This window comes from Argiope bruennichi, chromosome 5 (genome assembly GCF_947563725.1).
Source record: "Argiope bruennichi chromosome 5, qqArgBrue1.1, whole genome shotgun sequence".
NCBI classification, from domain to species: Eukaryota; Metazoa; Arthropoda; class Arachnida; order Araneae; family Araneidae; genus Argiope; species Argiope bruennichi.
This window is the reverse complement of record NC_079155.1, coordinates 9743855-9768423: the sequence shown is the minus strand read 5'-3', so window position 1 is coordinate 9768423 and position 24569 is coordinate 9743855.

Sequence of the window (24569 nt, the reverse complement as noted above, 5' to 3'; positions counted from 1 at the left end):
AGGTTTCAAACAAATGCATGCAGCGAACGTGGAATATTAGCCAAACCGCTTTCCTGTCATCGCCACGCATTCGGGGGGTGGAAGGTCATTTTAATTGCAATCATATAACCACTGCCTTCATCTATTCCATCTAAGTGATTGCGCTGCAACGCTGGTAGTAACTCATCAACAGTTAATTCACATAATCCCCTCCCACTCTGCTACAGAGGGCAGAGTGATCTGAGAAATAGAGATAACATAATTAAACATTTTAGATCCGGGGTACGTTAACTAATATTTCATGGCGATGTCCATTCAGATTCCCTGGGTTATGCATGCCCTCCTAAACGGTTTATAGTGGAACGGATCAGATTGGCTACCAAATTGGCGCTAACTCCTTTCAATTTTTGATTGAAACTGGTAAACAGAATTACTGTCAACGTCTTTAATCATTTATGAATGTTATGACGATTCATTAATTTAATATTATCATATGATGATATTTGATATTTAAAAGCTTCAACTAACGAGCGTTAAACCACATTATTAATCAACTTGCCAAAATCTAAACGTAAGTATACCAACACCTAAGGGGGGAATCTTAAAAGTCTTATACAAAATTTTAAGTATGATAATATTTGCATAAACTGCAAAATTATTCGGCACAAAATATGTTTGGTTACCATGGTAATTTTTTTAAAGATTAATAAAATAAAAGTACTATGAATTATAATAAACAAATAAGAATTTATATTTATAATATAATTTATATTAAATAAAACCAAACACATAGCTCGATTTTAAAATAAAATGGTTTTGAAAGAGTCTAATTTATTTTAAAATAAACCATATGTAAAGTCATTGATTACTCAATTATTCGATTTTTTCAGAATCTTTATTATATAAACATTAACCCTTCCTTCCAGAATTAAGTTAATTCTTTAAAATTCACCGTATTCACATAAAATCAACTAATAAACTATTTGTTTTCTTGAAAAATATCTTTTTTTTAAAATGAAGATAACTTTAAATCGCAGGACAATATCATTTTTAGATGAATCTTCTGTTATTTACAATTTTACTATTTGAATTGCTATTTTATGATTTTTTTAAGCTTAGCAAATACATTTGCTTATTAGTTCCGGTAAATTAGTGAAGGTCAAATAGAGTAATGCATCATAACAATTTATTTTAGAACAAAATGTTTAGTTTTCAGACTTCAGATTTATTGATAATGAAAATTTATCTGTTCTTTTTCAAAAGTATTATATTATTAAGATATTCTCAATTGAAGAGGTTGGTTTTTGCAGAGATTTTTAAAGAATTTTCTAAAATTATCATATTTTTCAATTAGAATAATTTCTTTATAAATTTTTAAATACTTTAAAGCAAATAATTATTTATTACTAATTTACGAAATTATTGTCTTATAAATATTTGGAACAGACTTCTTGCTGTCAAAACATATTTTTCTCACAATATTTTGAATCATATAAGTATTCGTAGAAATCCACCAGAATTGACACGGTAAATGTACGAAATTTTTAATAATAGTAATTAAATTGCATGGTTATTACCCGTTACAACAGACATCCTGGTTTTGAATTAAGGAAGAGTATTGGATAGTCAGATGAAAGATCTGTTGAACAACTTCTGGAAAAATTTTATGAAAGAACAAGAATATAATACATTCATCTAAATATGAATAATATATGGAATTAATAAATAATTAGACTCGAATAAAATTTCTGAAAATTTTCTGAACACATTTTATTTGTGAAATTTAGGAAAAACCTTTTAAATTGCTTTACACTTAGGAAGAATTTATTATCCTAAGGAAATTTTTTGATAAACAGCTAAAAAAATATTAACAAATATTCTTCATCTGAAGAAGACAATTAATATTCATACAAAGTGTAGTAATCAGATTGTGATGATATAAGAACGGATACAATGAGAAACAATGTATTTTTATTTAAAAAAATAACATTTTTACTAAAAATTAAAGCTATAATGTAATTTCAAAATTTGTAACAAAAATTCATTAAATATCTTTCACTAGATCTTTATTATAATTTTATGTGCTTTTGCGATCTCAAAAGAGTCATTTTAAAAACATGAATGCTCAACATCCTCAACATGTCTGCTATTTTTAGATTGGAGCAATAATTATAAAAATTTCATAATTTATACTCTCATTAAATTCATAATACATTTAGTTTGAGATACACACCAAAACATAATCAGTAGAATTAACTGAACCGTTAATGAAATAACATACAGGAAATATAAATGAGTATGAAACATAAGTAATAATAAATCTGATTAAACCATGATACAGCATTCTTCTAAAAATATATTAATTTTCAGTTCGTGTTTGAGTGGAATTTAAATAATTTTTAATAGGATGAAAAATTTATAACACAGTTCATTAGTTTGGAAATTCCATGCCCAAAGAAGAAATAATGCCTTTAAAATTTACATAGTTAACTCAATTTTAAATTTAATTAAAATATCCAACATCATCTCTAATAATTTCTTTTCCGATTTTATCACAAGAATCATATATTAATTATTTTCAAATAAATATCTAGCATAACTAAATTTAAAAGTTTTTAAAAGAGTGCATTTGACAGAATATTCAGCCACGTTTAGTATCAACTTAAGATTGGAAATTATGTTTTCAAAATACTTCTGAAATAAGGATACAGTGAACGTACTTAAAAGAAGATTTTTCGATTCTGTAGAAAAAGAAATGAAAGTGACTTAATATTTTTTTTTAAAAATATTTTTGCATTGTAGAAGAAAATTTATTAAGATTCATTAAAAAACTTTTTTTTATTTTGAACTAAGAAAGGATAAGAATGAGTTAAGAAATATTATTAAATGTATTTTAATTCTACATATCCACGAGTATTTATATATGATATACACAATTTTAAAGATTGTCTTAAATATATTTTTTTAGTTTTACAAACTGTTAGGATAAATGAAATCACATTTTTCTGTTGGAACTTTTTACTTTTAAAGTAAGTATATTACACATTTAAATAATAAGATATTTCCGGATGCTGGTCATAAAGACGCTGTTTTCCCCCTGAAAATATATTTACCTCAATCATATTACTATTTAAATTAAAGGTACTACAATAACAAATAAAAACGTGAAACATTAGAAATAAAGATGATTTCAAAATTTTCAAATAAAGATCTTCAAATAGGAAAATATGCATCAATTTTTCCAAAACCTATTCTAAACTCTTTTTTATTCTCTTTCTCTCTTTCTCTCTCTCTCTCTCTCTCTATAATTCTTCATATTGCCTGGTTTACAATTATTTCTTATAAAGACTTGTCTCATTCTCAATCTCGAAAGATGAAATGCGAACTCAGCAACAGGAAATCATTTAAAATTACTTATAATTTATAACATTTATTTTCTGCCTTGAAAAATACTTTTATTCTTTTTATCGCGTGTGAAGCAACATTGCCAAAAAATAATAATAAATGTAAAAAATAATAAATAAATAATTAAAATTCCAAACGCCTTATGAATATCAAAATTTTTGAAAATTGCATGATCTATATATTTTTTCAGCAAAAAATATTATTATTTTCCGAATTTGGAACAATATTAAACTGTACCAGGACATATTTTCCAGTAAGAGTAAATATGTCAAAAAGAAGCAAACCTGGTTCTTTCGAATCTGGATGGCATAAAATATAAAATTCCTCAACATTCATCTATTTTATTATTAACGTTATTCTTGTGATTATTAGACCATTAATAATAAAATCATCTGAAGTTGCTCTAATTACACATACACACATATCATATGAAAATATATAAACAGTATCCTAAATAACGGAAAAAATAATTTATTTTTTTACTATTGCAATTAGGCATATATTTCAGTTGCAAATCTTCATCAAATTAAATATGCAAATGTATGAAAATACTTTGGCTTCTGTTGGGAGTAAAGAAAATTACAGAAATTATTTTTTTAAACATCATCCATACTGAAGAAGTAATCAGTAAGTACATTTTTTTCTGACATCAATCCATAAAGATACACAATTTTTTTTACTTCTGACTGTAAATTTTCTGATATATTAAAAGGCAAATTTATTAACTTTTACCATTTTTCTGTTCCTCTGACTAGAGTTTCAAAACGACTTCCGCTCTAATTTTCAGGAATAATATGCATATCACTAAGTTTATTAAAACGATAGAACCCAACCAATAATGCAGGTATTAACTTATATTAACTTTTTTTATTAATTATTAGATAAATACATTAATTGAAATCTTTAAAAACTTATTCAAAATGAGCAATTTTGACACTAATATAATGACCTTTTTTTGTATCAATATTTGCACTTATGAAATCGAATTCATTTCTTGTGACATAAAGACAAGCTTTTTCAAATAATCAACAATTGTCTATAGAGATCTGTAACTACTATCAAAGCCGATTCGATCCTCAGTTCAGATATAATGCAGATATAATCTAACTGAATATTACATTCACTCTTCAATATATTGTCACACAAATTGGAATCTAACAATTTCTAAAATTGCCACGCTACACATTTACAGAAAATTGTCAATGAAGATGAACCATTTGTACATTGAACGGATTTCTAATGTACCAAAAGCAGTAATTTTGAAGTTTGTTATCTCTTTTAAAGAAACATTCGTTTGCCAAAATTGTATTGTTTTGAAATGAATAATTTGATTTTCTAATAGGTAGGGCCTAGTTCTATAACTCTAGATACTAATCTTGTAGATTTCATGCAAATGTTTAACGGTCCATGTTTTCCATTAAAATTGTATGTGTTGAAATATTCTTTATACTTCTATTTTTGACTCTTCATACAATAGCATAAGGGCAACTTGAAAAATAAACCAGAATGTCAATTTCTGTACTACACGTATACACATAGACGCAAAGCATGCATTTAACGCAGCAACTTCAATAGTGACAAATACTTTATAGGAAAGCGATTTGTCAAAAGTTGATCAAATTTCTACAAAATGTAGAAATTTGATTTACAAATCTACAAATTTCTACCAAAGTAGATAAAGTTTTAAGGAATATGGGATCTCGTTCTTATGATTTCATAGATAAATTTATACAACTCAGGTAGATAAAACAATCACGTTCAGATAAAACAATATGAATTCAACTACTCGTTCAGATAAAACAATATTAATTCAATTAGCTGTTTCCCTGTAAATGTGATCTTGTTAGTCCATTTGAATACCTGATTAAATAAATGACATCCCTAGAGATCTTATTAATAATTTCTCACTATGCTTTGCGCATCGTGTTATGTGATTTGTGCCTCCATTGCCAGTCCCTAATACTAATGTAAAGTGTGTCAATGGCTTCCTCTCGATTTTGAGATTTATCTTGTACAACGAATCTCTTTTTCAAATGGTTTACATCATCAATTTTCGTCATATATGTATTACTGCAACTACAATTATTTTTTTTCCAATGCGATGATCAAGTCACACATGAAAAATGGCCAGTGAAATGCACAATAACTCAATAAAAATTAGCTATATCAACAACTGAAACAATTCACTAAGTCTGTGTTAAAAAAATTGTCATCAAATTACTAAACAAAAGGTATATTAAAAGTTCACATTGAAAAATCAAAAAGCTAAAGCATCAGACAGAATGAAATCAAAATTTTAAAAAATGCAAATAGCTTAAATGATCGAATTTAAAGGTAATTTACTGCTCTCACATATGAAAATGTACAAACACTACAAATAAAAGCCTAAGTAGTGATGGATAAAAAAAATCTAAATTAAGATTGAAAAATGAACGCGAATCATAGTGAAAGGTCCAACACTTTGGTAACAAAAAGCAAATATTACTTGCTTAATTAATATTGAAAAATGCATTAAAATTAGAAACATAATTATATGAAAATAATTTCACTAAAGAACTTTTTTTTAATTTTTAAAATTTTAAAGCTAGGGTTTTTCTTTCCTTTGATATTTTCTTAAATTAAAACCGAACATTCGATCTCTATTTCATTACTTTTAAGATTAGGATATAGAAATATTTTAAAAACGCTACTAATTCGTAGAGGTACTAAGAAACCTGTGTGCCAAATTTTATTTCTATACATCAAAAGATATGGAATTATATAAGTTTCAAACAGACAGATGTTTATATTTAGAGGATTATATGTGTGTGAATAGGTAAAATAAAATGAATTGGAAATGGAATAAAACATCTGTTTATAATGGATAAGAATGTATAATTGAAAAATGGATGATAAGTAACAAAATTTGTATTTGAGAAATATGTTTTAAATAAGCAAGTTCAAGTTTTTGCAATATGTTTAACTATAATATTCAAAACTGAATAGCAATTGGGATAACACTTTACATTCATATTTGCATCCCAATGTAAAATATCTCAACATAATTTTTTGTCGGCTATTTCTAAAAGTGCTTTTAAAATAAGCATCATGCGTAAAAGTGCTTTACGAAATAATTTAATATTATATTGCATGAAATTTTGTATCTAAATACTTATTTGAAGGATCACTAGAGTTGAAAGTGTTTTTCAAATACTTATTCTTTTGTACTAAAAATTTTCATTTTTAATGTAGCAGTTTTAGCAGAATGGAATAAATAAATCAGAGGGTTTTCAAGATACTTTAGCTCCATTAAAATGCTTTTGTTTAGTATTATGTCTGCACTATATTTTAATATATGTTCAAGACTTTAGAAAAAATCTTCAGAAAATATTTTGAGTAAATACTTATAGACATATATTCTGTATATACCATATATGGTATATTGCATTTATTGCCATTTCTGAATGCACACTAAGTAAACATAAAATTTCTGTTATGCAGCATCTGAATTACAAGTAAGAAAAAGAATCAAAATTTCTTTGTGAAACAAATAAAAGTGAAGGTAGTTCTCTAAGATGCAGAATTATTCAAAATAGTCGCCTTTGGAGACCAGTTGGTTCGCCAGGATTCAAGCTCTCTAAATTATTAATTAAATATTTATATACCTTTTTCTCTTAATAGCCTCTTCAGCAAAATATTTTAAAGTTTCTGTCGTCATACTTTTATATTTCTGTAGTCACATAACTCAAATTATTATAGAAGCCTTACGATATTTTGTTTATTGTACTATATATATATATATATATATATATATATATATATATATATATATATATATATAATTTGCCATAAGATTTTATTTAGATTTGAAATGTTAGATATGAGAGATTCAAAAGTAGGAAAAAAAATTGCTAAAACCAAGCATACTTAAAAAAAATAATTAAAGAAAATTGAATCCATCAGGATTGTAATCTCACAGAATATTTTTTTTTTTTTATAATTCGTGCAATATTTTAAAGAATTATTCAACAATAATTTCTTTGATTCGTCATTAAATTCAGTTATACCTTCAAAAAAGATTGAAATATGGGAAATAACATTTTATTTTATTTCATCAATAAATTTACTAATGAAAGAATTATGAAGGCTAAATTTATAATGTCATTCGATCCCATAAATCATATTCATTAAAATTCGTTTGACAATCTAAAGTATCAATCTTCTGTCAAATATCAATCTTCAATCAAATATATGTTTACAAATTGGCTGTTGGGTCCTATTTAGAGTGTAGATCTTGTATATATGGAACTATGTATGTCTTAAATAAAACTGAAATATTTAATTAATAATATAGTTATTTTAAATCGCCATAGAAAACGTTTTTTCGCTTTTTTTTGTAGAAAATATCACTTTTTTTTATAAATATAACATTTTATAATTATTCCATTTTATGCAGGCACGTTCTGTAAATTATATTTTTCTAGGTTTAATTTGCAGTAATATCTTATTATTTTTTTATTTCAGGTTTTGTGAATGTAGTGGCAACATGTTGATAAAAGCTAATTTTTTCCAATGTAGTTCATGTAGGTTAAATTTTATTTTAATTTCGCTCGAAATAAGCTTTTAAAAATATGGTTAAAATACTGTTTTAATTCATTAAAAATAGAAATTTAAATTATAAGTCAAAAACCTTGATATCATTAAAACGATAATATTTTAAAATTTAACTTGATGTAAAAATTATGACTGTGAGATAATATTTTTTTATAAATTTAAGTGAAAAAACGCAGAAATTTCGCTTAATCTGTAATTAACTAACATTCTAATTACAAATTCTAAAAAAAATCCCCCAAGAGCATATTGTCGACCCCCGACATGGACTGAATTTAGAAGATGTAGATCAAACGGTCTGGCCTGTAGAGCCTAAACACATATACGCACATTCGTCTTTATTATAAGTATATAGAAAAAGAACAAGATTTAAAGCATGTATTTCCAATAAGAGACAAATTTAGAGATACATGTGATACTTACGGGTTAAAAGAAATCGCCAAATTCTATTCCATGTATTCGGATAGTATTGTAAAAACGGCATTGTTACTTATTTAGGTAAAAAGTCTATTTACGTGCTGAGTGTACAGAGTGAATTCTACGCACGTTGTAGAGTGCGTATCATAATAATTTTAAAGAACCACCATATCATAAGATATTTTACAATGAACAAAGAATATTTGTTGAAGATGAGTACACATGTGAAGGAAAAAGGTGCACACCATCCTTTGACTTCAGATATACATGTAGAGTATATTATGTGGAGTATATTCAGATAGTATGTAGATTCGAAATGTTTTCGAACGTAATAATTGAAAATCAACAGACTTTAAATATAACCTTTTGCACTCAGATACCTATCAAAACAATGCATTATGTTGACATTTTATTTATTTACTTTTATAAAAAATATTTTAAAAAATACTTAAAGAATGGTCAGATGATGTAAATTAAATTTAAGGGGGAAAACTCAAAGTAAACAATTATGCATATTTATTTTTTGAAGCAAAAAATACAATTCCTGCTATTTGGTGTATCATTACGCAACGAATTACATTTCTGACTGTAAAGTGATAAATAAAAAGCTTGAAAAGCAGCAAATAACAATATGAGCTGTACTGAAAACCTATATGTGTTGTTCTCCAAGATCTGCGAAATCGAATTCCTTAAGAAATAAGTTCAATTATTAGGGACTTCAAGAAGTAAGAAATGGATTTATGTTTCAAAGCTTCTGTTGAATACATGGAATAAAGTTTGGAACATTAATTTTCTCTTAAACTACGTATTTAATAATGTTGGATTGATATTCTCTTTCATTTCTTCCTTCTTCAGATTTATACGAAAATTTATACGATTTTTAAAAGGCACGCTAGACCATTGTGTATATCATCTTGAAAGATAATGCGTCATCGGAAATTAGAAGATAAGTTCATTTCTACTATTGCTACAAATTCGTGAGCAGTATTCTATATTATACCGGAGATTTTTTTTTCACATTATGTCCTAGGAAACTATTCCCATTAATAATATGAAATAAATCTCCTTCATAGAGAATTTTTAGATAATTAATTTTAAAATAAGTAAGTCACACCCAAAGACATTGAGTTACACTGAAGCTTCAGATAACGGTAAGAAAAATTTTGTCAGCATCTGGCTCTCTTATAGAGAATCTAACAAATTATTACTTTTTTTTTAAGAAATCAAATACGAGTGTAAACAGAGCATTTCTTCAGCAAGACATTTTTCTTACTGCAATAAGTGTTTAAGTTTATTTACTTATACGCATTTGCACAGTATATTATTTTCAAAAAAAAAAATGTTTTTGAATGCAAGGTATTTATTTTGATTTATTTTTACTATATTTTACTGAAAATTCATGTATCATTTTTAGGATTTCGTCAGTAGCAGTTTGGTTACTCAATGATGATATACACGTAGGCATTTCCATAAAGGATTCCGCTAAGATAAAATTTAGGACGAACTTATTTCTATATACAGTATTTTTATTTTTTATGATATTTTGAATCCTTATTTTCAGCAATCACTTCTATGGTTTGCATTCAGTTTTTAAAAAAAATTTATTGAAATAATATAACTATTGATGATGATGATGTCGTGTCCCCGTTACCAAGGAAAGGAAATGCAGCATCTTTTGAGGGTAAAGACCCATGAGCACCTGAATGCAGATGCCTGACTTCTATATGAAGATGACACTCGCACGCTCGCTTTCACAACCCCTATTTACAGGGGGGCTCTTTCACACACCTCACAGATAGAACACAGGGTGAAGAACAAACAGGCCCGAATCAGCGCTTGAGCCCTAAAAGCCCAGATTACGGGGAAGACGCGTTACTCCTAGGCCAGGTCACCGCTAATGTAACTACTTTATATTTTATATTCAGCGAATAATATTATCCAAGCTTATATCGCAATTTTCTAGCTAAGTCTTATCGTACATACTACACTTTCAATGATTTCGAATTTAATTTAATAAATCTTATATCTGTCTCATAAATTTTTGAGTACGAATAAATAATTACCCATAGATTTTGTTAATTATTCAATTAAGTTTATAAAATTTTGAGGAGCTTTAACTTTATTAAATATTTTCCTTAGAATTTCTGAAAAATTATTTTAATGCAGATATTATCTAAGAGTTAAATATTGACTAAGAAATACAGGGATGGACGAAACTATTATTAGTTTATTGGTTAATTCTGAGGAAAGATCATGAAATGCTAGAGAATTATCATCTGGCTGAGAATAATATTTGCAAAACTGAATTTGCTTTAAAACGGGAAAATGTCAAAAGGCTTGTTGTTAAATGTCTTCCAATCTTTCATACTTTCCAAAGATTAATTTCAGTATATGAAAAGAAAAGGATTAAATTAATTTTCATGTTTTTAAATTCTTCAAATATCTGTACATTATTTAAATACATCATATTTGTACTTCCTTAATTTTAGGCGAACTGAAGTGAACGTTTAATTTGCCAACTTTATTCTGAGAATCTTCTGCTGATATGAAAAATCAGATTTAGCTCACATTTCAAAAATTTGTTTTCTCTTGATGTTTCAATTTAGATATTGTTATGCAATAAAAATTAAATGAGCCTTCTAATAAAATTTTTGGCGCATTTTGATGAAGTCAAAGTGAGAAATTGATGCCAGTCTTAGCATTTTGTAATATGAAATTAGATTGCAAGGTCAATTAAGTTTCATTATGTATCTGAAACATTATCATTACAATGCAAAATAAGGATTAAATCCGATTTCTTTCTCATAATCAGAATCTCTAGCTTCTCAACAATTTTTCCCTACTTGTGTATAAAAAACAAATTTCATATTCATCATATATAAAATGTTATTGCATGAAGTATATGAATAATAAATAAAATCCTATAAATTTGTAAATAATGTAGATAATCTTACAAATTTGTAATTAATAATGTAGATAATAAAATTTGTATTGAATACGGAAATTAAAACATTTATATTAAGAATTATTATAATAAAAACATTTTCAATAATTATTTCATTATTTGCAAAGTTGCATAACATATTGCGAGACTTAAACTTTTTTTATCATAAATCTCACATTTCAAATCAAAAGGAATTTCGATGATATTACTTAAAGTGTCCTTATAAGAATTTATAAATTCATAAATTGCATTTCACTCTTACATGAAGAAAAGAAAGATACATTTTAAAAAGTAAAATATAGAACATGTTTAAATTTTTTACAACAGATTATTTATTTAATGCTTCGTAAAAAGGATGTTCTTTCTTAAATTTGCCAATTTTAATTATCAGAGTTTTCGCAAGGATTAATGAGCGGAATTATTTTTAACTAAACTTTTTAAACGAAAAATTATTTTAATATTTTCCTAGAACAAATAAATTTTAAGTTGCGAATATTCATAGACATGCAGCTTGTAATACTATAGTTACATCTTTAATTCTTACTTATTCTTATCATTTTATCATGTTATCACTTATTCCCTAATCAGTGCCCGTTATCTGACGTGAACTCCTAGGTTTAATATGAATAAAAATGATTAAATTTCAACGAGAACAATAATTTGCTTGTTTCATAGAAGCATGCTCGTTAAATATTGAAGAATTCTATTCGCAATCTTTCAACATCGGCATTTTGAAAGTAATAGTGAATATTGTTCACAATTTGTCCAAAGAGTTAGCAAATTTACAATACTCTAATAAGAGAGTCTCAAAATAAGAAATACTGTTTATATATTTTCATGAGTCCAATTATATTTCTTTAGAAAGCAGAGGTATACAAGCTAACAAAATTTGTTTTCAGTGTTTTTTCTTTAATTTTCACCATTATCTGTAAATATAAAATGTGCCACAAATTCGAGTAAAATTTTAAAAAAATCGTAGTAAAAAAAGTAATGCGGTTTATGGGAATATATTGCGGTTTATAGGGATATATTCAAAAAAAAATCTTTGGATATTTTTTGACTTTAAAAATAAGTAAAAATGAAAGATAGATGGTGCTCTTCATATGTCACACCGAAACGGCTTATGCAAATCAAGGTAGCTATAAAATACAAAACTGGAAATTGTATTTTATAGCTAGCTTTTTTGTATTTTTTTTAATGCTAGCCGCATGGTATCGTTACCGCATCGTGCATTAGTGATTAAACATTTTAATAACAATGAGGAATTCACGACAAAAGCATTGCGAAAGTTCCGTACAATGAAAGAATCAAGGCGTATAAAAACCATATTTCATTGAATGGTGTGCTGAATTTCCTAAGCAAATTTGAGGAAACAAGGAGTTTGTAGGATCGTCCAAGAAGTAAAACCCATCCCTCAGTGTGGACCGCGTCTCACTTGTACAAAATATCATTTAAAATTTGGTAGCTGTGACATCAACGGGAGCGTAAAGCTGAGAAAGTAACAGGGGTTCTGGAAGCTTAGATCCAACACATTCTGCACTGAATCTTGAAACTTCATCCGTACCAGATACAGACACATCAACATTTATTGTCAATAGATTCCGATGACAAAAAAATTCATTGAAACGTGGGTACTTGCACAAATGGAACATTATCCACATTGGTTGCTGAACATCATATGGACAGATGAAGCGCACTTTTCATTGCGCATTGACCTCAATACGCAAAACTTTCGTATCTGGGGTACATCAAGATACCATGCCTACATGGCCATGTCTTTCATTCTGAACTCTTTCTTTTTTGAAAAGCCTGTCCTTTGTCCTGCATCAGATTGGAAAAATATGTTAGGTCACTGCAGAATGGTATCTCACGCTTTTGAGAAACCACTTTGTGCCTGCTTTGCAGTAAACATGTGTGTTACCTACCCTACACTTCATGCAGGATGATGGGTGAACCCTCTTAGTTTCCTCATTCCGTCCAGACGTTTTTACGAAGCACATTCACTGAGAACCTGGTGATAAGCCAAGGATGCAAGATTAAGTCACTCTTACGATTGTAAGTCATTACTTCAGTGAACTTTTGATTATGGAGATACCTAAAATCTCACATGTACCGGGACGTCCAGCCACTATGGTAGAAATGAAAGATATTCTTCAATGTTCGTTGGTGGCATGGATGTCGGCATGGTATACTAGTTGTAAAAGGTGTATATACCCTCACTAGCTTAATAACTAGTAGTGATTGTTCATTTAAACATATTTTGTTTTAAAATAAAATTAGCTGTGTTAAGTTACTGCGACCTGTTTCCTTGATTTGGATAAACCAACTCAGTTTTATTTAAGAGCGACTTTAGAGGGCAATTTTTTAATCATTTTAATATGAAAAATCCAAAGGCTCTTTGAATATATTCACGCAAACCCATTTTCTTTTCGTTCATTACTTTTTATTATGATTTTTTGAAGTTTGAGTGGAATTAAGGTGTTCCTGTATTAATACTTTTTACAATGATGCAAAAAAGTGTTAAATATCCATTCTTTGCTGAACTATGATGGATGAAAAGCACAGAAAAAAAAATTTTAATATTGATGAAACGATTTAAATTTTATTACAATAAAGATAAAAACATACTGCTCTGTAAAGTGTACCTAATATTTATATTTGAGATAACTGAATTAATGTAATTGATGATGATATATATATATATATATATATATATATATATATATATATATATATATATATATATATATATATATATATATATATATATATATATATATATATATATATATATATATATATATATATATATATATATATATATAAATTTTGTGATAGAACGAAAGTCATTTTTATGTTGTATTATTACTTTAGGAAGTTGTCACGAAAATTCATAAAAATATATCTATGGATTATTCATATAATTTCTATTTAAATGTATAATAAAATAATCCAAAGTAAATATTTCCATTTGCAAAGTGTGCTCAAGCCAAATGTCGTAGTTCTATGTCTTGTGATTTGCCTGTAGGCAGCCAACACGCAGAAATGCACACAACCATACAAAAATTCTTCTTTCATTATTAGTAGAGATTGTTGACAACAGGTGCTGGTGTAAATTTTTATGAAGAGTACTTTTTGTTGTTTGGTTCAATGATGGAAAGTAATGCAAATATTAATTTTAAAATTTCAGGAAATCAATTCAGGAAAGGAAACTACGAAAATTTAAGAACGCGTAGTTACAGAATGAAGGATATTGTAAATATTGGAAGATAATTTTTCGCAGCAAATATTTCTTAAAACAACAGAGGTAAGACGTCAAAAGAAGAAAAAGAAGGGTATCTTGCATATATTTAATCCATGTATAAAGAGATAAGAGTATATTTGGTTTATATTAAACGAACTGATATAATTGTTACAAAAGAATACTTTTCCATTATTCGCTTTAAAATTGCTTTAGAATATAAAATCTAAATTTAAAAATGTAAAAATTAATTTAAAAATATATCATCACATATTTCGAGATATTAGTATTAGGTAAATTATTATTTATTGAAAGATTTTTAATTCATGCTTTTTTTTCATATTTATGTTTCTATAAAATGGTAAATGTGAAAAATAGCATTGAAATTTCATTAGCTTTCAAGAATGAAATGATGTTTCGATCTTTTCATAGCAACTGTATTTATGCTGTAAAAGAATAAAACTAGCCTGGAATTTTATGAAATCTCACTCGTCGCTTTTTAACTCAAGGAAATACTTAGTTTTTAAATATTTAAATTTAATTTTCTTATTTACATCAAAACCAATAATGAAAGCATGCTATAAAGTGTTTAAATAAAAATTAAAGGACATTCTTAAAAAATAATCACAAAAATACATAAAATTCATAAAATAATTATTTTTTGCTAATTTCATTTTGTGAACAAGATATAGGTAAAATTTGGAAATGTAGTAATACTTTCTATAATATATTATGACGGAAAGGAACGAAATTTTTATCAAATGAATTAAAGAATCACATTTGCATTCTAAATTAAATCAAAGCAAATGAATACAAACATAATTCTACTGAAAATGAATTGTGTGACAGTAGAAATTTCTTTTTTAAGTTCATGTGATTGTAACATAAAACACATTTTGTTACAATACTTATACTTTTGCATTCCTCTTGTCATATAAATGTTTCTTTATGCCAAAATAAATCAAATAAATTTCTGACTCATTTTCAAAACACGAATATTTCATATAAGACATTTGATGCACATAATCTTATATCATTTTTATACCACAAGCTATGATTTCATCAATATCATATGGTATCCGCATGCGCATAATATTGGCATTATAATTTAAAATTCTGCAGTTTTGAGGATATTAGTGGTTTAGTGATATCTCATCCACTAGAGCAACAATGTTGCAATATCACCTGCATTTATTAATTCAAATTGTTATTTTATCGACATTTAAAAAGATTGTATAGTGTTGTATTGTGCAAGTATATAGTGATGCATTTTATACATTTTTATCAGTTTCTCACATCAGTAAGAGGTTAATGTCTAATGTTAAATGAAACGTCACTGCGTGTGGAAAAAAATATTATATTCCCAGAATTGATCATCTTGAATCAATTCTTAAAACTGAGCAATGTGTAAAGTATTTTGTCAGTTACATTAGAGAAAATGATTTTCCTGCAATGGTCACAGCACATTTCATAGAGAAAATAACATATCTGATCTTCTAGAGCGTTATGTAAGATTTTCGTTATGCTTAAGTGTGACACTGTCTATGCTCTCTATTCATATTGATTCGGCAGCATTTTGTTTATTAGTTTTTCACATAATTTCGCTTTAATATGCAGCAAAAAGAAATAATCCCGACAAAATTAGTTTTCCTAAATATTTTTTTCGTGTTAGCTTTATCAGTCAGTAACTTATAGGTTATTTCTCATAATATAAGATTCCATTATTATTTAATGGGATATTTCACTGTTCTGGTCATAAGATATTTATTTAGAACATATTTAATGGTCGATTGCACATGTAAAAAATTTCGTTAATACATTTACTTAAGTTACGATAAACGAGGATGGAAATCTCGTTATTTTTGTATATAACAAATGTTTACATTTTATAAAAGTATGGAATTTTTAATTAATAAAGGTTTGTAGCTTTTGTTTAGAAGGGGGATATATTTCATCTAATTAGATATTTTTTCTAGATTTGATTGATTATTTATTGAACAGATTTCACTTTCAAATGCTTTGGGCTTTTCTTTCAATATAAACAAATTTTTGTATCTGAGCACTAAATAATTTTTGATAAACCTTTCTTGTTACATAATTTTATTGTAGTATAAATATACAGAAACACGAAACATGAAAATAAAATATCGTCTTTAAAAAACATTTTTGGCCAGAGGTTAATCACTTAATGGCACCATCCTTTTTATTTGGACACAAAATACATATAATACATTGTTTTTTTCCAAATCGGAAACATTTGAAAAATGTCTAAATGGATAAAAATCAATATTGACAGTAGTATATAATGATCTAATAAGGCGAAATACGGAATATATGAGAGATTCGGTAAAAATTCTTTTTAATCCTTTTGCATATACTGAATTTTTCTGATACATATAAATATGGTAATATCTAATAAAGAATACAAAACTTTTTTTCTATTGAACAAAGATGAGTAATTACTTTTTTAAGCAGCTGACAGTTCATTTAGCTGTCCATAGCAGAGCGTGGGAAAGAGTGATAAATTGTTCAGTAGGATCATAAAAAAGTCCTTCTTGACATCCTGCATTCGAAAATCTAGAAATCGTAAGTATATTCACTTTCTATTACATATCACTATTGGTCTGAAAACAATTATTTGAATTTTCCAAAAGAGTTTTTCAGATTTTCCCTCGTCGATGTGCTTGCTGAATGCTCAGTTCATGAAGAACCAATCTAAATTTCTTTTTCTTCTAAGTTTATGCTATAAAGAATATAATAGAGACTTTATAGTATTCAAATATTTCTTCAAGTTTGGGAATTCTAAAGCTTGGGTCCATTAGAGAAGCATTCTTTGATTTCAAATATTTTATTTCTACTTCCTCTCACTCAATTTCCCCTAATTTAAAACGTCTGTGCTATCTCTGATATATCCACTGAATTATTCCTAATATTTATCCACTAAAAAAAGCTCTGCAAACAGTTTCTCTGGCTTTTAGGCCATATTTAAAATAATGTCAGTAGAAGAATCAAATTCCTCACAATCCGATCTTAAAAGGGAAGAAAACTGAATGCTTATAAAATGTTTAAAACTGTATAAAAATAGTTCGAATTCCACAACAATGTTTTAACAAATGCCTGATCCATAATTTGACATTCAGAAATTTCATTAACGTGGGTGGTTTTGTTATTCCCTAAAAATCTATTAAATTCCAAAAATTTGCAATTATTTAATGAAAATACACAAACCTTCCATTCAAATGAAATTTTGAGATGAAGACTTGATTTGGTCATTATGAATATGTATTAAAAAATTTACAATTCAACGTAACCATGTTCAGCTTTATAGTAATAACATACATCTGTCATAGTTTAAAATACATGAACCTTATTCACATCTTATTTTAAATTTTAAAAATGAAGTATTCATTTTTAAATTTATTTTCCAATATTAATATTATTTTTAATATATTTGTATACTTTCAATGACAATGTTTATGTAGGACAAAGACAAGTGCAATTTAGAACTGTAGTATTTTAAATAAATCAAAAATATCTTGATGAAACATTCATAGTTCAATCAAATGATTCCTGAGTATTTAGTTGCATAATAGTAATGTTTTGTATGAGAAATGTTTGCTTTTGGACTATAATTGATTGAACAAATTGATTGCTTTATATACATAATTACAGTTTTGTAGAAATAGTAATTTCAGTTAATATATTATTTTATTTCAGAAGAACAGACTGTTATGTTAAATTAGCATTAATGGAAAAAAATAACATACGCAAAAAATGACGTAGAAAGGTTTCGAAGAATTAAATAAAATAACAAAATAATTTTTGTTTAAAAAATTCAATTTGTTAATAAAAAATAAATTTTATTCATTGAACTTTCAAAAATATGTATTTTGAAAAAAAAAAGCTTTCTTAACTGATAATAAATCGTTTCATTGTTTTAGAATAAGAAATGTTATGTATTTTTAGATACATTGAAATAAATTTCTATATTGATTCACCATAATTTTTGAAGTATTTTGGCATATTTTTAGAATGATTATTCAAAGTTGATTGCTGAGTATGTGATTTGTCAGAAAAAAAAGCATAGAATCCTTAACAGCTACAAAAAAAAAAAAAAATCCTGTTATTTCTTTCAGAATCAGAAGGGATAAATACCACTACTATTTCAAAATCTTATTTTCAATATTCAAGAGCAAATCTCTAAATAAGTAATATTTCTAACTTTTGCTCCATTTATTTTAAATCTGTATGTAAATTAAAGCTGGCATATTTGCTCTATAAAAGCATTTAAACGTGCTTCTCTTTAGTAAAAAAAGGTTTTCTTAGAATCGCTTTAAAAGCAAATCTTTGATTGAATATTCCACAAGCATATTTTAATTTTTAAAAGTATCTGAGTTTAAAATTTATCTTTTTATAAAATTATTTTTTACTTTATGAGATTAAAAAAGCTCTAATATACGTAAATGAAATTACAATTATAAGTTTTGAATTTTAGTGAAAAATTATCCCTCGAAATATTTGCAATTGATGACAAAAAAAAATATGTTTGATTCTTTAAAGTATATCATTGTCAATATTGTTTTTTTTTTTTTTTTTTTTTGCACAATATGTCTAACAGTAAGGAAGAAACTTTAATGACCGCATGTGAATAATCTCTTGTTTTGGAACAAATTTGACAACCGTTGGGAGATGAAAATGAAGATTCCCACATATGGGAAATTTTTGGAGGTACCTCTATTAGACACATTCTGCCTTTCACCTAGAACATTGGATGATCTTCCATTGAAGGTATTAAGCCAGTAGAGAAATCGGCCGAGTCAAGATAAATATAAATTTAGGGAATTCTTTCCTTCAATACTGATTCACTGCGAATTAACTTTGAGCATTGTCAGTTGCAACTATTTAATAATGGCTTCTTGTTTGCATGTGTGCTCCTAAAGTTTGGAAATGATTCTTCTGTGTTTCGTGTAATCCTGCTAAAAAAATCGTCATAATCTGCTATCGAGTTTATAGAACTATTCGTATTTTGTCCACTAGGCCGTAATAATATTCTTATGTTAAAAAAAATAGAAATATTTAATAGGAATTTTCTATTCCATTCTATGGTTAAGATTAAAATTGATTTTATATTAGTATATTTTATTTTGCAAGTTTAATGAAACTGGGGACAATAACATAATCATTTTATCGAAATAAATGATTTATATGTCTAAAATATACATTATAAATTTAAATAGGCATTAGTATCAACTTATTGTTAATTCTTTGTCCGAATTTTGTTTATTGTAAACTTATTCGTTAGATATTTTTATTTGAACTTTTTTTCTAGATATATTTCTATTTTTTAACAGGTAGTCATTAAAGGCGGTTGTGAAATTCTTTAAATATCATATAATACAGAAAAAAAACTGTTGCAGAAACAATCGATATCAGTTTACCAGATTTAAAGCCCGATTTTATACGCATCCCTTTCATTTGAAAAAAAAAATGATTGAAGGATTTTTAAAATTTTTTATTATTTTAATTTATTATTAGCCAATGCAAAATATGTTTCATTTGGAATAGTCTTTAATGAAGTTTTTCTAATAAATGCAGAAATATACCTAAAATAATATATCAAAGTATAAGAACTTTCTTTTTTTTTCTCTTACGTATGAAACCAGAAACGGTCACAGCATAATGCTATATATTTCCAAGATTGTCTAAAAAATATCCTGCGTTTTACAAAAAAAAAAAAAAAAAAAAACGAATTAAAACTTATTTTTTAGATTAAATTAACTAATTTAATTTAGATTAAATTTAGTTTAAGATGCTGAACATCATAGTGGAAAAAAGGTTGATGACAAAAGTAAAATACCATAGTCTTACAAAATCAAAAGATTTAAGATCTTGAGAATGACTTTGGCTCATGAAATGTATCTTTTTTGGCATCTCTTTAGATGACTTTTAGATATGTTAGCCAATTTTATAAATTGGTTTCACAATCTGTTCAGTAACATTTACTTTAAGCGATTCATTAACAAGTATATCTTTTTATAGCTTTGCATTATAGACAATCACATAAGATTAAAGAAACTGCCCTTAGTTGAATTTCTTTTCATAAATGTATAATATAGTATGGTCATCTATTTGTCACAAGTGTATCATCCTCACTATTTATATTATGTCAATGCGATCTTTTTCGTTTATGTTGGAGGATAATTGGGTAGCTCAAGAACTTTTCATACAAAGGTTCATTTTTGATTTTTTTTTACTTTTTTCACTTACATTGTACAGTGAAAACAACCTTGATGTAATCAAATAGATCCTTAAGTTTTCAAAAAGTAATATCTTCTACTAAGTGATGATAGCGTCACTATCTCAGAGCATACTTATGTTTTATATTTGTCACTTTTGTACAGGTCATCAGCAAATTGTTGCTTCGGAATCTGTAGTGAGTTCTGGAAAATCCTTTATTGCAATATTTTATATTGCAGGGAGTATACATTGATAATATGTTAATCGACAATATGTATTGATAAAACATTAATACTATAATTTATACATATTTTAGAGTAGCATTTTCTGTGATGGATATATTTGTAAATTGTAACTGGTACTAAAAATCTGGGTTGTCGGAAAACCTCTAATTATTCTTCGTTTTAAATTCAAAACTAGTAATTTATTTACCTAGTAATAATTCCTATATGTATTTATACTTTATTTTATTTCGAAAACTATTTTTAACTCTAACAAATCAGCCTTGCTATTTTACATAGAAGAAACTCCGTAAATTAAACTCAAAAATGTGAAATGTTTTTTCCACTTAAAGATGTAACGATTTCTTAAAGTTTCTATCCGTATTTAAATTATATATGACACAAATTTAAAAAAAATAATAATAATGATGTCAGTTTTAAATAAAGTAATTCGTGATTCATATTTTCAACACTAGTGTTAATAATCATATTATGATTACGTGAAAAATTGTCTTAATGTGGGATTAACTTCACCAGTTCTTGAAAATATAAAGCAGAAAAGGTAAAAATTAGTATTAAAAATACCTTTTAATTCAGATTAAATTATAATATTAATTCAATTCCTAAATAAAAGACTACCAAATGCACATGCTAAGAAATATTATTGTTACAGTATTAATTCTTTCAAGAAATATTATTGTTACAATATTAATTCAATATAAATTTCTTAGAAATTTCCTTCTCTTTCCAGTCTAGTTTCAAAATTTGAATACCTCATAATTATTTGGCTGTGTGAATAAAAAAAAATGTATCAACAATTTTAGATAAGCCGTTTAGATAAAATACAAAACAAATTTAGATAAAATACAAAACAAATTTAGATAAGTCGTTTACACAGCATTGTAAAGACATTAAATATCATTAAAGTTATATTTATTATTTTATTTCTAAATAAAATGAATTAATATTTCGCTTCTGCTTAAAATTTACATACAAGTAACTATTTCCTTAACTTAAATAATTTGTAAAATTGAAATTCATGGCGTTTTTTTCATTATTTCTACAAATATTTGATCATGTACTTTTTCAGTTATTAATTATTTATTATAATTTTCAGGCCTTATTACTCATGCATACTAAAGAAGCTGCTGAGTAAGTAAACTGATTAGATATGTCTTGCATCATATTACGCAATATCTCCAAATGAAATAGTTATGAAAAATGATTTTGTTTTAACCCTTTCTAGGGCCGTGGGAAGTATGATTCCCACCAAATTTATCAATCTCTGTATGAAATTATGTAGGTTGGAATAAGTTCTGACAAATTTTTTTTAGTAAGTCAGAAACTTAGATGCTTCAGTTCTTTATCGCAGACAAAATTATGTGTCTTGCTATGTTATTTAATTATTAATTAACCAAATTAATCAATTAATCAAATTAAATTTTTCTAATAAGCTAAATGAACCCTTTTACTTATTCTAATTTCAAGCCTAAAAATATTTTAGTATAATATGACTAGAAAAAAATGGCCCTTTAAAGGGTTAAATGACTTTTTAAAATTCACACACAGATAAATTTCGCTTTTTTTTAAATAGAGTAGATTTTTTTTTAATTGATAAACTTGGAATTTGCAAAATATATTCTCCAGAAAATGGGTCCAAGAATAAAAATGTTATTTTATTTTAATAATGAAAATATGTTGAAAAAAGGAGAAAGAACTACATTTGTGCTTTTATTGACACTCCAGGCTAACTCAACCCGAAAAAAAAATAATCCATTAAAAAAATACTAAAATTTAAACTAAAATTATATTAGAAATAATCTACCAAAAGTACATCGAAAATTTAACGGAACGTCATAATTCATTTGAAAGAAAAATTACTTATTAGTGTGGGTATATATGAACTGACATTTAAGAACTCGGTGTTAGAAACTTATTAGAAAATTACAAATTAAAAAAATTCTTAAGAGAAAAATTGTAAATAAAATAATATGCATTTTAAAGTGGCTAGAAGATAAATGGCGTTTTCTAATTATTAAGAATCTCCAGCTTTGCATACCTTCTAAACTTCAATTTGTAACTATTATTATGCATACATCTGTTAAAAATAAATAAAAGAGGTAATGATTCTGGTTTACAATACCATTAAGATAATTTCTCTTTCGTTTTGGAATTACAATACATTTAAAATAAAATGGGATGTATAACATTATAATTTTTACTAAAAATATTAGATTGAAAGAAAAATTACAAAATATATTGGTGCTGCCATCTATTTTGAGAATCGAAACTTTCTTTTACTTAAAATACACTTTATTTTAAAATGTCAAGAATTTGCCATTTTTTTTTTTTTTTTTCAAATATAGAAAGTTTTTTGTTAATTTATTGCATTTAACATTTATGTAAATTTCTCATTATTTTAAGTAAGCATTTTAATTAAATACGATGTAAACTATATTTCAATGAAAATATTTTTTAATACTCTGAAGCGTTTATTCAGTGAACATATTTAACTGGAATTTTACTACACTTTTTTTCCAATGATATCACTTATATAAGGATTTGTTTGCTTCAACACAATCAATATAAATTTCTATAAAATAATCATTTAAATGATTTTAATAAAATCATTTAAAAGATTTTTCTTTATTTATCAGATATAAATATAAGTAATAATAATAATTCGAAGAAATTCTGCTATTCTGAAATGTAACCTTACCCACAATTTCTGAAGTCAGTTCAATTATATGTAATTCTATTAATTTCTTGTTTCGAACAGGTAGATATTTTAGTTGTTGATCCTTGGTTTTTAACGAAGAGGACAACTGAACTGCCATTTCATTTTTCACAACTTCCAAAATTTACTACTTGAATGTCCTTTAATCACATAATATTTAATGTATCTGAATTTTCATATGGAATAATATATATATATATATATATATATATATATATATATATATATATATATATATATATATATATATATATATATATATATATATATATATATATATATATATATATATATATATATATAACCAATCAAGAAAACGAAACTAAAATGAAAACGAAACAAAACCGTTTCGAAATCGCAACAAAAATTTATTACCTATTTAAACTAAAACCAAAAAGGAACTTCATAGTATTTAGAGAGCGCAATTGCAGCTACTTCTAAAACACAGATGAATTGATACAAAAGTATTAGAATCAAGTTAATAGGAAAAACAAAAATCAAATAAAAATTAAACCAAAAAAATTATTAAAAAATATAAAAAAAGAATCCGGCCTGAAGACTTTTTCAAGGGTCACCCTCAGGCAGGGATTCAAATAAAGGGATTTTTTCTGTGAGGACATACAGACATTAAGTCTAATAATGATTCCTCGTGACCCGAAAATCCCCCGAAATTATGCTCAAGAGATATACCATTTTAACAGAAAGGAAATACAAAATAACAAATTAGAAAAAAAACCACAAAGTAAAAATACAATAAAAACAATAACAATAAAAACAAAAACAGCATTAAAATTAAAA